This window comes from Chelonoidis abingdonii, chromosome 19 (genome assembly GCF_003597395.2).
Source record: "Chelonoidis abingdonii isolate Lonesome George chromosome 19, CheloAbing_2.0, whole genome shotgun sequence".
NCBI lineage: Eukaryota > Metazoa > Chordata > Testudines > Testudinidae > Chelonoidis > Chelonoidis abingdonii.
In genome coordinates this window covers 39134828-39151261 of record NC_133787.1, presented here as the reverse complement: position 1 = coordinate 39151261, position 16434 = coordinate 39134828, and the positions used below count along the sequence as shown (strand labels likewise).

Below are 16434 nucleotides of genomic sequence, written 5' to 3'. Positions count from 1 at the left end.
GAGGTTGACAGATGAGAAGTGCCCTATAGCTACTTACAGCAAGGTGGTTGCATGCAGCTAGCTCCTGCAATAACCCTCTGGGTCACTCATGCAGCCCCACTGAGAGGCACCCTATGCCCAGTCAAAATTAAGGGCAGTGCCCCCACTAAGGCCTGGCATGTTGTCAAGCCCATGGGGGCATAAAAAGAAACAGCAGTCTCTGAGCAGGGCTTCCACCGGCAGCAAAATCTATTTCAGACTAATCAAAAAGTCAGGACAGCAGGTTTGGTATAAAGCAACCCCAGGGTCTGAGGAGATGAAGTTAATGGCCCTGCCTATGGCACTGGTGGGGAAGGGGCAAGGGAAGGACAGACTGTCTCTTTTAAACAAAGGGAGAGCTCGAGTCGGAAATTGACATAACATGTGCACTTAATCCCCAGCGCTCAGTAGTTGCACACTGAGCCATCAATCATGTGTCTGGGTGACTGACAGAAACTCATTAGAGCACTTTCTACCCTGTCTGCCCATTGTCACTTTCCCAGAACCCAGCCCCCCTTCGACTCTCTCGATGGTTTGGGGAAATCAGAGGGAGAGAGATTGAGAAAGGAGCAGAGTACTGGCCAGGCAGCCCAGGGAAAGGCACTTTTAGCTGCCTGGCCATGGATTTGCCAGCCTGCCAGGGTGCTTCCCCCGTCCTCTCTGGCTTGGCCCCCTGCAAGGCCTGCTGGTTGGTTTCAGATTTGGTCTGAGAGGGATTGCTAGGCCCTGCCCTGGAACTGATCCAGACGACCTATCCAACACTAACACTCACTTATCTGCTAACCCCTGGCTGCCAGCCTGCCCTAATCTCCGTTCCCACAGTAGTGAAACAAAGCTGCGGAGAATGCAGAAGTGCAAGATCTTCCCTCCCCCAACTCCTCCCTTCACCAGTGCCAACTATTTCCAGAGCTGGCTGCAGAATCCTGCCAACTTGCAAGCATGACCCGCTGGCTGCAGGAGAGGCCAGGTGACTGCTTAGGTGCTCATGCCAATTACATGCTGGGGAAAGGTGGCAGACTGGGGAACGGGGCCTCTCTTTAGCCGTGGGATAAGTCCAGTGCCAGGTGCCATTCCCTACACCTTTCTCCTGATCCAGAGGGCTGCTCCTGCAGCCAGTGGGGGAGAGACGGTGAGGCAGAGCCCACTAGCACTTCCCAAGGTGCTAGTAGTTTAGTGATGAGGATGCCTGTCTCCTGGGAGCTAGACTGAGACTCGTCAAACTCAGTTTACAAATGTTTGCCATGGTCCTCAGTGGGAGCGGTAGGGCCCTACCTGAAGGCAGGAGGTGGCCCCTCTTCAGCGGACAGAACCGTGTGCATGTGTATGTGCAGGTGCATCGTGCACACAGAGATGCAGTGCTGGGAATTCCATGCTGCGCTGCTTGGTTAAATGCCTAGCTGGTCACACTTGCCCTAAGCTATAGCGTCGCTGTCGGTGGTATGCTCCTGCACTATTGCTGAGGGAATGGATCGTCTCCAATAGGAAGCAGAGAGTTGGATAAACATGCCTTTAAAAGTGAAATCACCCTTCCCTCTTGTCCAGCTGAGAAGCTAAAAGGACACATCTTTGTTCCCCTTCTGAATGCAAGAGAAAGAAAATAAGAGGCTCTCTCAGCTGCACGGGCCTTGCAGGAGTCCTCAGCTGCACGAGTCACTTTACAGGAACGAAATCTAGATACACTAGCATGTCATTTTACTCTTTAAACAATATCCACAGGGCCTGGGGAGGGAGCCAGTTTTGGGCCAGGAAGGGGTTAATCCAGCGAAGTTTGCTCACTCTAGGGGATGATTTAAACCAGACAGAAAGCTTCTGTCATCCATCACATTAACAGCCAGATCATTGTGTTTTAAAGTGTCTGTAATTGCAGCAATACGGAGACAGAGAGAAAGATAAAGAGCTGGGAAGATGCAAATGCAAACGAGGGAAGCGCCATATTCCTCCTGCTTTTCAAACTGAGCAGGGAAGGTGAGAAACCCCGAGAACAGACTGAGGGAGTCCAAGCCTCACACTAACCCCATCTGGCCAGTTGCACCATTGCAGCTGCTGACACTGGAGGGTCTGTGGTGCAGTAGGGCATGGGGAGTGTGGCGGCCAGCCTTGCCTAGAGCAGTGTGATCTCAGCACGCCACTCAGTAGCCACTGTCTACACTGCAAAAAAAACCCACAATCCCCCCGTGGCAGCGTCGACTGACTCCAGCTTCTGCTTTGGGGTTCAAATTAGCAGCGTAGACGTTCCCGGGAGCCCCGGCTCAGAAATCTAAGTCAGAACGTCTCCACGGCTATGTTGAGCTCCATAGCATGAATTCTGTTGGCCCGAGTCAGTTGACCCAGGCTCTGAGGGACTGTGCCATCCCCGGGGGTGTTTTGTGCAGTGAAGCCACGGGCAGGGCTGCGATTCCAGCATTCTCTAGTTGCATGCAGTGCCACTGCGGCCGTATCAGTCCCTGGATATTAGACAGACAAGGTGCGGGAGGGAACATCTTTTATTGGGCCGACTTCCGCTGGTGAGAGAGAGAGAGAAGCTTCCGAGCTGCACAGGGCTATTCTTCAGATCTAGGCAATGTACTCAGAGATTTCCCAGAGCCGAAGAACAGCTCTGGGTGAGCTCAAAAGCTTCTCTCTCTCCCCAGCAGAGGCTGGTCCAATAAAAGCTACTACCTCAACCTCCCTCCCCCCATCCCTTTGCATTCTCTGGGGCAGAGGGGCCTGGTAGCAAAGGACAAGTCAGGGTCTGTGTCCCTGGCAGTTCAGATCTGTGCTGGTTTGAAGGTGGGAGGCATTAGCAGACATGAGACCATGTCCTGTTTCATAGGAAAGGACCTTTAGCCACCAGATTTCACAGGAGCTCTGCTTGGGGCTTCGCCTTGGGCCTGTTCTTTTCTCCCTCCCATCAGATTCCCTCTCTGTCTCTCAGCTGTGCCCTTTCTCCACTGCCATCAGCCCCGGATCGCCCTGCAAGCGGATCCATGGCACTTAGCATTCTCTTTCCTTTCTCTGCAAGAGCTGCTTGGGCCTCCTGGAGAACAGCCCTGCTGCCTCATTGCCTCCCTCCCGGGCGTGTTCTCCTGCCTTCATTTTTACTAAGGACACTGGTAGGAAAACAGAATCCTTACTGCTTAGCAGTTCACCTGCTCCCACCTCTTCTGCTCGCTGCTTGTACAGTCCCAATAGGCTGCTGCAGAGGCTATTCTCACATCATAAACAGGACTCTGACATTGAATGGGGAAAATACCAGAAGCCAATTTTCTATCCATACAGCCCCACACCCCCGTCTCTAGCTAGCTTTCTAGAATACCCATTACTATGGTCTCCGATGCAAATATCTCCACTGACGATACAGAGTTAAATAGAACAATGTTGTGTATGTTCACGTCCTATGGAGAAGAAGGTGACAGAGAAGCTTAGACTGAATTGCCCCTGAAAAATGTTTTGCTGAGTGTCCCATGAAGCCATGAACGGGTCCTTAAGTGGTAGTTGTTGACCAATTGGTTAATCTCATTCCTCTGGTCGATAACCATTTGCCTTTCTACAGTATCGGGGAGTAGCTGTGTTAGTTTGTATCCACAGAAGCTTATGCTCAAATAAATGTGTTAAGTCTCCAAGGTGCCACAAATATTCCTGTTCTTTTTTCTAAAAACAACAAAAATGCTGGAGTCCTTGTTCCTTTCTACAGTAGGTTCCCTGTGAAGATGACAAGCTTAGCCTGGCAGTACCCCTGTGGCATAGGCAATCACTCCCAATTCATAGATTGAGAAACTGAGGCACAGAGTGACTTGCCCATGGTCACACTTGAAATCTACGCTAGAGATGCAAATAGAACACAAGTGTCTTAACTCTCATGCCTGGTCTGAACCCCCCCTTTGTTATGACCTGGAAGCCAGTTTAAAGCCTCAGATAGGACTTCTGAAGAACCTCACCTTCAAAGCACAAGCTGAGCCTGTCCTCACTGGCCTGGAGAGTCAGATGTTCCCATGGGGGTGCTCCTCTGCCCTGGGACCCTTGAAAATGGCCTTGCTGATGCAATCAGGTGTCCTGCAAGAAGAATATCTGTGAGTGAGTCACCTGTGCAGCATGCTATGAAGCAAACTGCCCTCTTAGTCATATTGGCAAACTTCTCCTCTGAAGGCAGCGGGGCAGATCTAGACTCCGAATATCTGGTTCTCGCTGCATGGGCGGGGATTACAGCTACCCAAGCAGGGCACTAAAGGTGACGTCCTCCCTATGGAGCTGGGTGGAGAATTTTATCCTAACAGAGGGACTTGCAGGCTGGATTTGACCTTGATGGGGAAAATCTCCTTTAATATTTATTGCAAATACAGCAAACAAGCAAGCACCAGGACGCTCAGAAACAGGAAGCTTTCCAAAACGCCCAGATTTTAAACTCCATCATCTTTACATAAAATATTACCTTTATCTCACAGCAGACTTCCTCTTGATTTCCTCCTTACCCGTGGCTTAGTGCTAAGTGGCACTTCTCTCATCATCTCCTATCTGTCTTGAAGGATAGAACCCCTGGGAGAAACATACCAAGATATCTGTAGTATGTGAGACCCATGCAAAAGGGACAGGGGAAGCTTGCGTCTCTGTGTGTTAGCGGAAGGGTTGTGCAATCAGCCAGGCGGTGCAGCCCCATGTAGAAGTATGCAGGTTGTGAATTATTAACACTCATACGAAGCCCGCAGAATAAAACAAGCTAACACAGATGTTTATTTTCACAGTAGTAAATTATGACTTCAGTAGACTGAAATTACAGTCCCTGGGCACTGAATAGAAAGGAAACAGACCCTGCCACCCAAACTTACACCCAGGGGAAACACGTCGTGTTCCTGTCAACCAACATAGGTTAGATTTTATTGCCGATTAGTAAAAAACCCCAACAAACTACAGCTTGTCCCAGTTGCCACACAGATTGTTGCTGGAGCAAAGCCGCAGGAGAAGACAAAGCTAGGCTGGTGGTACAGCCCATGAAGTGGGATGCACTAGCGCCGGCTGCTAGATTTGCAGGAGTGGCACCTCCCAAGGGCTTATCCTTGCACTTGATATAACTCATTGTAGCTGGCTGGCTCTGCCAATAACTAGCCGTCTATGCAGCATGATGCACATGTGTTTGGATATTGATCAATCACCCGAGCCATTTTCTGGTAGCGGATACGCTCTCGCAGTCTCTCTCACACCCACACAGGGCCACCAGTGAGGGGCCTGATCCAGCAGACTCTTATGTGAATAGACCTTACTCATGCAAACAGCTTAGCTGGGACTCCTCAAGGGGATAGAGGCTTACATCACCTGGCCCCAATCCCACTGCAGGCTTGGTCAGAGTTCCCATTCTGCAGCTTGACCATAAAAGTATCTTCTGCCCAAAAGTTCCCTGCAAGTTCTCAGGCTGGGAGCCAAACCCCACTGGCACAATGACTAAAAACCAGACACAGGTTGGTGTTGGACTTCAGGTCGGTTGCGAAACAAAGGAAAAGAAGAGGGGTATCACAGGAGGAGCCCATATAAACCAGTAATCCAAGCCCGATTCTGTGTGCCTTTCAGACCGCAACTTTCCACTGACCCCACTGGGAGTCTTGGGCCTGCAAACAATGCAGAACGGCCCCTTGTGCAGAGAGCTTTCGCTCCTAATAGAGAACGCGTCTCAGTTTCTGCCCTGGGTTAGAATTCAGTTGGGCTGCACAGTGCATAATTCAGGGCAAGCTTTGCCGCATCACCCAGCTCTCATGCATACACGTGACTCTTGCGGCAGTCGACAGAGGCTGTGTATGTACATCTGTGGGCACATTTGGACATAATGGGCCTGAATAATGAGCTAGGTGGGATTGCAGGATCAACCTAATAAGTCTCTTCCCTCTCTGGTTTGTGTGATCCTCTGAAGCCCCAATGACAAAATGAAAAAGCTGATTTGACAGCATCCATCACCTAAACACAAACTAAACAAACCAGCCAAATCCTTAACTCCTCCTGGGAGGATGTCCCTGAGGAACGTCCACAGGCACCTGGGTGGAATAGGCTTGTCTCGCACCATCTCAAGGTCATGCCATGGGATGCTCTGCTGATCTCTAGGGCCATGATAAAGAATTGTTCAAACAGTCTATTTAATTAAATGTGCACGCTGCCATCATTTAATTAGAAACTGATGAATCTGCTGTTTGTATGGCCCTGATTTGCGAAAGGACCCTGTTCTACTCAACACAAATGGAAACGTTTAATAAGGCAGCTGCTTCTGTTCACCTGTCCGGAGCGAAGTCCGGCTCGCGGGGAGGCTGTTAACTATTTGAGGGGTTGAAATCCAGCTGGAAACAATTTGATCGATGGCCGTTTTGGCTAAAGCATATGGTCAACTTCTGCTGTCCAAGTAAATGTTTCTGCTATATACATTATAAGCATAATTCCCCTAGCAGAGCGAGAGGATCCCCATGTTAGCAGAAATAAATGTAAGATGGTGGCTGAGCTGGATCTGAAATGATATCTCCACTGGCGAGTAAACATCGGATAACTGAAGAGTGGCCCAGGCATGAATAAGTTATCTGTCTCCTCACTTGTGAAGATAAATGTCATATCAGACTTAAGCCATCACCTATACATCCAGACATTCAGGTCATGCACAGAGTTCCCTATCAATGGCTCCCTTAGCTGAATGACATGGGCTTTGCTTAGATCTTCAGACAAAAGCTTTGTTTCTGCCTTTTCAATGCCGACGCGCCGGTAAAATGTCACGTCTCCGCAGCAGAGGAGATGCCGACCTTCACTCACGCCAGGTCTCTCTTTTGGAATGGGTCTAGTTCCACGAGCATTTTCAGCACAAGGCCTTTGCTGACTCTGCAATGGAGGCCAACTAGTTTCCATCTCACGCTGCCATTCGGAAGGAAAATATTGCTGTCTAGTACTAGACCCAAATGTTTAGGGACACGTGTTCCGGAGGGCGGCAGAGTCTGAACTGTGCATGGGGAATCCGTGTTCACATAACCCTCCCGGCCCCGCGTATTTGCATGTGCCAGCTGGGTGTCTGTCTATGCAAAGGAGGCTCTGCAGGCACCAAGCTCTGTTTGTGTGTGCAAAGACAGGTGTGCGTGGGTGCATTTTTCCTACGCTCATGTCAGCCTTTGCTTTTTGAAAAATTTGTTTCTTTGGGGCAAACCCTTCTCCTCCCCCCTCTGCAGCTGCAGGGGGTCTGCTGGCTGGGACACAGGTGGGGCCGCACCACTCGTGGTGGGGGACAGGGCTTGGAGAGCTGAATCCAGCTTCCCGGGCTCCCTGTGAGCTGTCAGTGGGGATGCTTCATGCAGGGTAAGGGCGAGGTCCAGAGGGGTTGGGGACCTGGGAATCCACCAGTCTGTGAATTCTGCAGTCCATCCCCCTCACCTCAGACGGCAGGAACTAGGGCCACACAACTGGCTGCAGTAGCTGCTGGGCAGGGACTCTGCTGCTGCTCCGTGGCTGGTGGTGCTAGAGGAAAGGACACCCCACCCCAAGATACTGAGCTTGGAAATGACATTGCCTTTCAAGCTCAGAATTAAAGGTGGTGGGACCAGCCCTGCAGGGTCCCCATGAGCTTAGTGAGCTGAAGAGTTGGCGGGATCGAGCCCATTGTTTCCAAACACAAGTCACAGTCCATCAAAGCCAGGCCTGAGCCTCTGCCCCCAAACTCTGCAGCCTGAGCCCAGCTCTGCGGTTTGAACCTGACAAGTATCTCTCTGGAGAGATCAGATGGAAGAGGGAATCTCTCTTTCTGGACCAACTTCTGGTAGGGAGAGAGAAGCTGGTCCAGTAGAAGACATTACCTCATCCACCTTGTCTCACTAGTGTCCTGAGACCGACCCGGCTACAGCAACCCTGCACACATGCATCTCGTTGTCATAGAAACTTCCACCATGGTGAGCTGAGCACAGCACCCACCAGTCCCCTTCTCTGGGGCCCTTGCTTGTGCTCAAGCTTTGGTACAGATAAACAGAACCACTTTGCATCCCGTACCAAGTAACTCTGATGAGAACCTATCCAGTACCTGTCCAGGCCTCGGGCTGTCTGAATCATGGTGTCCAGGAGCTGTTCAGACTTGGCCATTGCAAGATGAATATCTGCAGGGATACAACAGTGGCAGAAGGCAGTAGCTTGGCCTTTTGTTAGTTCCTGGGAAAGGGGAGAGAGTTAGCAACCTCTTTGTAATAAGGAATCATTTGGCAGTGAGGACTCTTGTTCTGGATACCCTGAGGTAACCGTTTGGCCTAATCGTCTCACATAGTGAAATCACATTGATTACTTTTTGCCACACACCTCTCTGCCAGCTAAACACTAGAACTCCAACTGACTGCGGTGGGAACAGGATTAACCCCTGAAGAGGCAACCCGGTCTCGAGCCAAGGGACACACCCTAAAATATCAGCAGAAGGGTGTCCAGATGTGGAGCAAGTGTCTCCAGCAATAAATCTGCGTGATTCAGCTTTTCTGATGTAACTAACTGACAATAAAACAGGGAAATAAAGTCCAGTCTGTTGTAGAGTGGAGGAAGTTTAGGTGATGGAGGTAAAATTGGATCTAAAATCATAGATTCTCAAGAGGTCACCTGGTCCAGTCCCCAGCATTCAAGGCAGGAGTAAGTGTTATCTAGACCATCCCTGACAGGTGTTTGTCCAACCTGCTCTTAAAAATCTCCAACATGAGATTCCACAACCTCCCTAGGCAATTTATTGCAGTGTTTAACCACCCTTACAGGTAGGAAGTTTTTCCTAATGTCCAACTGTAGCAGTGCACTTCACCGCTCCTCTCAAAAACCAACCAGAGACCTCTCTGTGCAAACACCGGGGCCCTTTTATTTTCAGTGTTTGTTCTCACCACCTTTTAGATACAGTTCAATTCAGTCTAGGTAGCCCCTTGGGGGACAGCTAGCTGGGGACTCCAGACTCACGGTCCTCCCTTTTCTGCTTTCTTCCTGTGAGCTTTATACAGCCCCCGGCCCATAAAACCCACAGGTGTTTCTTCTTTAGCCTGGCAACCAGCCACACCCTGCCAGCTCCAATTAATTCCCTCTGGAGCTGGGGCTAACAGGGGCCTGGCCAGATCTCCTGACCAGCACCCTGTCACACCAACCTAAACGGCTCTTGCTGCAATTTAAGCTCGTTGCTTTTTGTCCTGTCCTCAGAGTTTGAGGAGAATAATTTGTCTCCCTTCTCCTTGTAACAACCTTTTATGTATTTGAAAACTGTTACCATGTCCTCTCTCAGTCTTCTCTTCTCCAGACTAAACAAACCCAGTTTTTTCAATCTTCCCTCATAGGTCATGTTTTCTAGCCCTTTAATCATTCCTGTGGCTCTTCTCTGGACTTTCTTCATATTGTCCACATCTTTCTTGAAAAGTGGTGCCCAGAACTGGACACAATACTCCAGCTGAGGCCTGAGTAGAGTGAAGAATTACTTCTCATGTCTTGCTCACAACACTCCTGCTAACACAGCCCAGAATCACGTTTGCTTTTTTTGCAGCAGTGTTACCCTGTTGACTCATATTTAGCTTGTGATCCGCTATAACCCCCAGATGCCTTTCTGCGGTACTATCAGAAGGCAGTAAAATGTCATATGGGAGTAAAATTGGGTCTAAATGAGTGATATTGGAGAGGTGGCACTTCTGTTCTAAGGCTGAACTGGGTTAGAGTACGATGCCTGAATGAAAGTCCCGTTGTTTTCTTAGGGAAAAGTCTCACTGGTCAACATCACTTCTTCATGGCTGCCTTGACAGGTCCTCTCCAGCAGGGGCTGTGTGTCATGACATGGATCCTGCTAAAGAGGCTTCAGAAAGGGGGTTTGGGGGAATTATTATATTAAAAAACAAAATACAAATAATCCATGTGTGTGTCAAAGGCTCCACAACAATGCACACAGGCAGGCCACCTGACAAGCCCAACAGCTACACAGGAGGCCAGGCTTATTCCTAGTATTTATTTTTCTACTGACCCTTGCACAAAAGGAACAACAACTTTGTAGTAGAATTGGTATGTGCGGAGGGAAAATTTCCACTGATTTTGTGTGTGTGTGTGTGTGTGTGCGCGCACGCACTAGTCAAGCTGCAAGGGAGGCATTTATAAAGTTGTCTGTGCTGATAGATTTTGCAACTGAGCCATCTGATTTCTTTTTTTAAAAAAGTCTCAAGCCATGCCCTCTTGTAATCATGGCAGCAGCAAGAACTTGGCAGCAGCCTCTTTAGGGAATAAAGTTGGAAGAACTCAAAAGACAGCAAGCCCAGAAGAAGGGAGAGAGGAACCCCCCAGTGCCACAGACAAAGGGAAAATATAAAAGCGAGAGAAAGAAAAGAGAGAGGTGTGGAGCATGTTAACACACACAGAGTCCTGCGCACCCAGTGCAGAGGCAGTTGATCATTGCACTCTGTGCATCTGAAAGGTGGATCCGTTTTGCTTCTTCTAGAAGATATTAAATTCGATTTGCATTTTCCACATTGCAACCCCCCGCTCGGCCCTGCCCCAAAGAGCGGGAGAGAGAAAAACCCACCCCGAAGAAATGCAGCAACCCGGCTGGGCGCACTGTGACATCTGCCGCGGAGCCGGCGGGGATTGCAGCAGTAGTGGAGCGCCCCCTGCAGGGCGCGGCTGGGAGGTGCGGCCAGCCCACCCCATAGGCTGCCGGGCGCTGCATCAAACTGAGAAGCACCGGAGCGAGAGCTCAATCAGACGGGAGGCGAGGCGGGGAGCGGAGCGGAGCGGCCGGGGCTGCTGGCGGTTGGACACCATCAGGAGGGAGCCCTCGCGGAACGGCCCGACCGCTGCGGGGCTCGCGGCGGGAGCGGGAGGGTGCAGCGCACCGGACCCTGGAGTTAGCCAAGAGCCTGCAAAAGGCGGGTGTGCGAAGCGGGAGCCGCGGAGGCGCGATGCACCGGGAAGTACGAGCCGCGCTGCCTCGCGGGACCCGGGAGCCGGCAGCCTGCGGGGCGCTGGCCACGCACTAAAGGACCCGGCCGGGGGCTTCCCCTGCGGACACGCCGGACCGGCAGTTTGGAGGGGGTGGGATCGCCTCGCACCTCCAGGCGCCCCGGGGAAGGAACGGGGCGCGCGTGAAGAGCCCCCCTGCACCCGGAACCCCTCGGAGCTCGCCCGGGGGCTGCAGCCGGGCAAGGCGGATCCGGGCTCGGCAGACCCGCTCCCCCAGCGGCGCTTTCGGGGCAGGGGTCGCTAACGAAGGAGCTGCCCGAAGGGGAGGTGGCGGGGAGCCGGCACCGAGAGGCAGCTGCGGGGCGCCTGGTGCGGCGGGAGGAGGAGCAGGAGGCGGCGGCTGGGCAGCCTGACAGCTCGGGGAAGTTGTCCGAGGGAGATCATACGGCGGAGCCCGCCCCAGATGGCGCTGGGCAGAGGCGAGCGGAGGAGGCGGCGGCGCTAGCGGAGTCCCCCGGGCTGGAGAGAGTCGGAGCCGGCGAGCCAACGGGCTGAACAGCAGGAGGGTCAGCGCCGCAAAGAGCAGCCCCCGTGCGCCCCGGGGCTCCCTGGCCGAGAGGTCTCCTCGCTCCATGGCCCCCGGCCGGAGGGATGAGCCCCGGCGGGCGTGAAGGGGGCAGAGAGAAGATGAGAAACCAGGCGAGAGCGGTGGGTCTGCCCGGGCAGCCAGCGGGCAGGAGGTGAAGAGCGCCCCGGGGGGACGGCGGCCGCTGCTGCCACCGCCACATACCAAAGAACCCGGGCCCCGCGCAGCGCAGCGCCCGGCGCTTCCTTTCCCTTCTCCTGGCTGCGGAAGAGCCGCGGGGCCAGCGGCGGCCGGACTGCGCCGGGGCAGCGCGCACAAGGAGCGCAGAGACTGAGGACTGCGCTGCCCAGGGAGGAGAGCGCCCGGCGCCGCCGCAGCGAAGCTCAGCGCGCCCGGGACAGGGGAGCGCCCGGCCCCCGCAGGAAGCCTCGGGCAGGTGCCCGGGGCATGGGACTAAGGGCGCAGCCCCCTGTCGGCCCCCGCGCTTCGGCCCGCGCCCCCCGCAGCCCGCTTGGATTAACTCCCTTTGGGTTTTGCTAGAAAGCCGAGCAGCGCATTCGCCGCCTCTGGATCCCGGCTGTCCCCGGGCGTGTGAAATTACCTCACGGCTCCTTCCCGACCTCCGGCCAGTAAGTCCCTCTCCTCCCCACTGGGGAACGAGCGCGCGCGCGTGGAAGTGCCCTGGGACTGGCGTGTTTGCCCTGCCCCGGCCGTGGGAGCGCTCCCCGGCGGCCCGCGTGGGTTGGCTTGTCCTCCAGGTGCGGGGCTCATGCAGGGGGGACTGCGGCGGCGGGGCGGGGGACGCAGGCTCTTTAAACTTTCCTTCCAGGCAGACAGGGGCCAGTCCTTCTTGCTGGTCCTGCTGAGCTACAAATGGGGGGGCCTTACCCTCCCTTCCAGACAAGGGAGCGATCCTCATGGGGCTGCGTGGGCGGGGGTGCCCCCAGGACGGAGGCTTGGATTCATTAGACAGTTAGGGGAGAGCAGGAAGCCTCTTGCCTGTGCCCCTCCCCGAGTGGCGGGTAGGAAGATGCGGGGCTCAGATCCCGGCTGGCGGGTGCTTGTGGGGGCGGGCGATGGAGGGGATGCAGCAGGTGAGGGGGCCGGGAGCTGGCCTGGTTTGCGGACAGACAGGGGCACTCGGGGCTCGGGCTCCAGGGCCGCATCGCTGACTTAGTTCCCGCTCCAGCTGGCCCGCCCGGAGCCCCTGCGGGTTCTTCCCGCCCGGTGGCCCGTGCTCTCTGCCAGGCAGCGGGACACACAGAGGGAGCTGGGGATTACCAGCGTGGCGGGAGGGAGACATGCTGGAAAGCTGGGGAGAACAAGTGTTTCTTCCATGGGGCCAGAGGCCCAGGCCCCACGAGGAGCCAGGGCGAGTGAAAGAACTTTTTTTGGTGGAGGGGACCCCCCTGCCCGGCTGCCAAGAGCCAGGTTTGTCCTGCCAAGTGATCTGCGCGGTGGTTGGTTGGTTCATGGTAGGTTTTCAGTGTCAAGCGGCATGTGCAGCAAAGCTGGGGTGTTAGAGACCTTTGTCCACAGGACGAAGCTGGGAAGTCAATAAAGGGACAGAAAAGACAATGGAGCAACTGATCTGCTCCCCTGTAGCCTGTTCTGCCAGCTGCCACCAGAGCCGGACCTGTCCCCACCAAACACTTGGCTCAGGGCAGTACCTGAGACAGCATCTAACATGGCCGTGCCGGGGCGGAACCTTTCTGATTCTCAGCAGCGGCCAATATTTGTTTTAGGGCAGTGCCCCAAAACCCCAGGCAGGGTCCACCCCACTTGTGCTGCACCAACAGAGCAAAGCCACAGCCCTGCCCTGAAGATCTCTCCATGTAAGTAGCCAGGGTTCCCCTGAGGGCCACATGCGGGGACAGAGAGTTACACAGCAGGGCCACCAGACATGCAGTGCAGGGGAGAGAGGGGCAGGAGAGAAGCATTTCCCTGTCAAGGGAGCTGTTCTGTGCCTGGTTTCCTGAAAGGGGGTGCTGGGCACTTCCTGAGAATCAGCCCCCTGGAAGAAGTCCATTACCACCCCCACCCCCTCAAGGAGGTACCTAACGTCGGTGGTCGCTCTGGAAAACGTCAGTCTGCGACCATCGAAGAATGGTGGCTTCTTTGGGGCCTGATGCTGCAGTCCTCACTCAGTCAACTCTCCAACTAATGTCTGGAGGAATTTTGCCTGAGGAAGAACTGCAGGGCTTGGCATTGCCCTTTTCTTCTGCCGTGGACCAGAAGCCAGTTCTGGGCTGAGAGCGCAGGATCCGTGTTCTCTCCTTTGCAAAGTGGAGTGTCCTGTGTGGATACTTTCCCGAAGCCGAGCGGCTGGTGTCTGAACACTCCATAATCTGACGCGGCCACCAGTTCCACAGGGAAGCAGCCTCATTTTGTGCCCACCTGCAGCAAATCTCTCCCATTTTTGCTTCACAAATTTTCCCTTTCTGCACGGCTGGAAGAAGTCATTTTCCTCCCTGCACGAATGGCTGCAAGAGCAGCGAGCCAGTCCCTCCTCAGAGTCATAAGAAATGGTCAGCTCCACATCAGACGTTCAGAGTGGCTGACTGATTGATTTAGACTTAGTGTTGAGGAGATGCATAATTCTTCTCAGGAGACTTTCTGAGTCATAAGGAAGAAACCCAGAGCTAACTGAGAAAAATGTATATGTGCTGTAAAAAAGTTTAATGTAGGTTTTAAAACAAGGGCTGGTTAGGAGCAATCCAGCTATCTGAATTTGCCTTAACATGCTTCTAATCAAAATAGTAATTAACCAGTGTAAGATTCTGTCCCCTGTTTTTCATTCAGTGCCCCTGTCTTGCAGAATTTCATTAAAGATCTGTCTTCTGGAGTATCCAGTCTTCCTGCTCAGCAGTCTGTCCAGTGTGTCTTAACGGCACATTTGGTTCTGATGCAGCAGTTGTGGCCTGAGGAAAAACAGCAATTCAAAATATCCCCCCCAGTATCCAGAAACCTAAATCACGTTCTAACATGACAAGCCAAGGCCCATTTCAGTCATTCAGTCCCACTGGTTTATAGTGGAGGGCTAAGTGCATTGCGCCAAATCATTCAGCACTGCATGTTGTGTCCTTCCCAATCTGAGCTTGCAACCAAGTCTAGGTGTGTTTTTATTTCAACAATGGCTTGTGGTGCTGGATAGCCACTGAAATGACTAGAGATATGTTAAAGGGAGCGGTCATCTTGACAACCAGTGCCTGTAAAGCTCGGTTCCTTATGTCCTTACATCCTGAGAAGGGAAAGAATTTTATACAGCCAGTGTCCTTTGCTCTTCTTGCTCTTTTTTACATTTTACTTTGCTCTCATCTTGGGCAATGAAAATCAGTGAGGTCAATTTCACTTCTGTTTAGAGTCAGTTTCAACTTTAGGTTCTTGTTAAGTATTTCCCTGTCAAACACTGCAGGGGAATCCTTGGGTAGAGGCATTCCCATCCTAGAACAACATGAACCACACAGAATGCTCATTCAATTGGAAACAACTCTTTTTTATTGGTTTTTCCTTCTTTCTTTAGCTGATGAAACCTTTCTACCGATCTTGGGCTGTCACAAAAATCTTGTTTTTACAACATTTTAATTTGGGGTCGGATGTGAGTTGACGGTGTCCGTTACGTGGAGTGATGGTCTAGTCAGCCTTTAGTTTAGAAAGAACATCTAGGCATGCTCCCTCTGTTGTACTCGCCCAATGCCTGTCCAAGAACAATTCTGCCTTTAAGGAAAAGGGAATAATAATCCTTTGTACCTTTAGCCGAGGATCTCAAAGCACTTTGCAAACATCAGTTCTCAGCACACACACCCCTTCCCAACCCCGCCCCCAGGTGAGGTAGAGGTCAATATTGCTGTTTACACTGGAGATGACTAAGAGACAAAGAAGTTCAGTGACTCTTCCAAAACCACAGGCAGAAGCTAAGGATGGAACTGAAAAGTCCTGCTTCCCAGTCCTTCGCTCTAACCACCAGACCACTCTGACTCCCCCAGCAACCAACTGAAGCAGTGATCTTGGAGAGGAAGCATGTGAGAGTCAGTCCTGACTTGGAGAGATGTTCATTGAAACTTGACATGGGGTTTTTGTTAAAATGTTATACACCATTTTTATGACTTATACTCTGTTTGCTATGCTGGGAAATGATTTATGTGGGGTCAGCTGGGGACGAGCTGAGTTTTACCTCTTGAGACGCAAAGAAGGAAAGTCCTTTGTTTGGAAATGTATTTCCCTCCACATAAAAATAGAAGTTAGAGTTTTGCTTTTGGTTTGATTTGTGGGACTTTGCAGTGAGCCAGAGAGTCACTGGGAAGGAAAACAAAGATGAATTTTGCTGTACGGAGAAGGGCTTTTCTGTTCACTGCTTCCAGTCAGACTCAGCCCATGTCCCATCCAGCAGGGAAGGTTTTACTCCTTACCTGTGGTTAGTGGCATTTTTAGCTCTCTTTCCCTTCCTTCTAACTTGAGTCAGGCTGTTCTATGGAGCCCAGGAAAGTGACCCTGCTATCGGTGGGGTTATGTACAGAACCCCCCTCTGCTGTCCTGTATTACAAAAGGGAGGCCTCACTCCAGACACTCACACTAATCTCTGGGGCTCTTGTGGTTTGATATTTGAGGCAAGTAATTTAAAAATGCATGCTTGTGAGGCTGAATTTATAGAGCAATGTAACATGCAAGACATTCATCGCGCGTCATTTTAAGATTCTTGCTCTTTTTTGCTTCTTGTGTTTGGGTCTTTGTCCGCGTTTGAATCCGGGCAGACTGAGCTCCATGGGTTTGCCAGTCACAGGAAAGAGACCTGGTGGGAAGGGGCTCTCGGCTCAGGGAAGCCTCCCACCATGTTAAAGAAAGAGGCTCTGAGGTGGTGGTATAGGCCACCAGGAACAATGTGGTAAAACGTTCCAAAGTGGTGCATTGCCTCAGCCAGTAACAATCGGGTGTAAATTCCAAAGTGCACTCTCCAGCTGCAA

At 52.4% G+C, this 16434-nt stretch overlaps 1 protein-coding gene across 12 annotated transcripts in view; it reads left to right on the top strand.

The window, feature by feature from the left end:
* CBFA2T3 (CBFA2/RUNX1 partner transcriptional co-repressor 3) overlaps nt 1-16434 on the top strand; it is a 205279-nt gene that overhangs the window by 114978 nt on the left and 73867 nt on the right. For 3 of the 12 annotated variants that reach the window (XM_075073885.1, XM_075073884.1, XM_032764231.2), the window contains exon 1: nt 10373-12102. The exons of 5 other annotated variants lie outside the window; for them this stretch is intronic. The gene's annotated coding sequence lies outside the window, so the exon portion shown is untranslated. Of the gene's footprint in view, nt 1-1885; nt 1984-10371; nt 12107-16434 lie in introns of those variants that run through there. 4 more of the 12 variants (XM_032764233.2, XM_075073883.1, XM_032764232.2 and 1 more) reach the window with 4 other exon arrangements.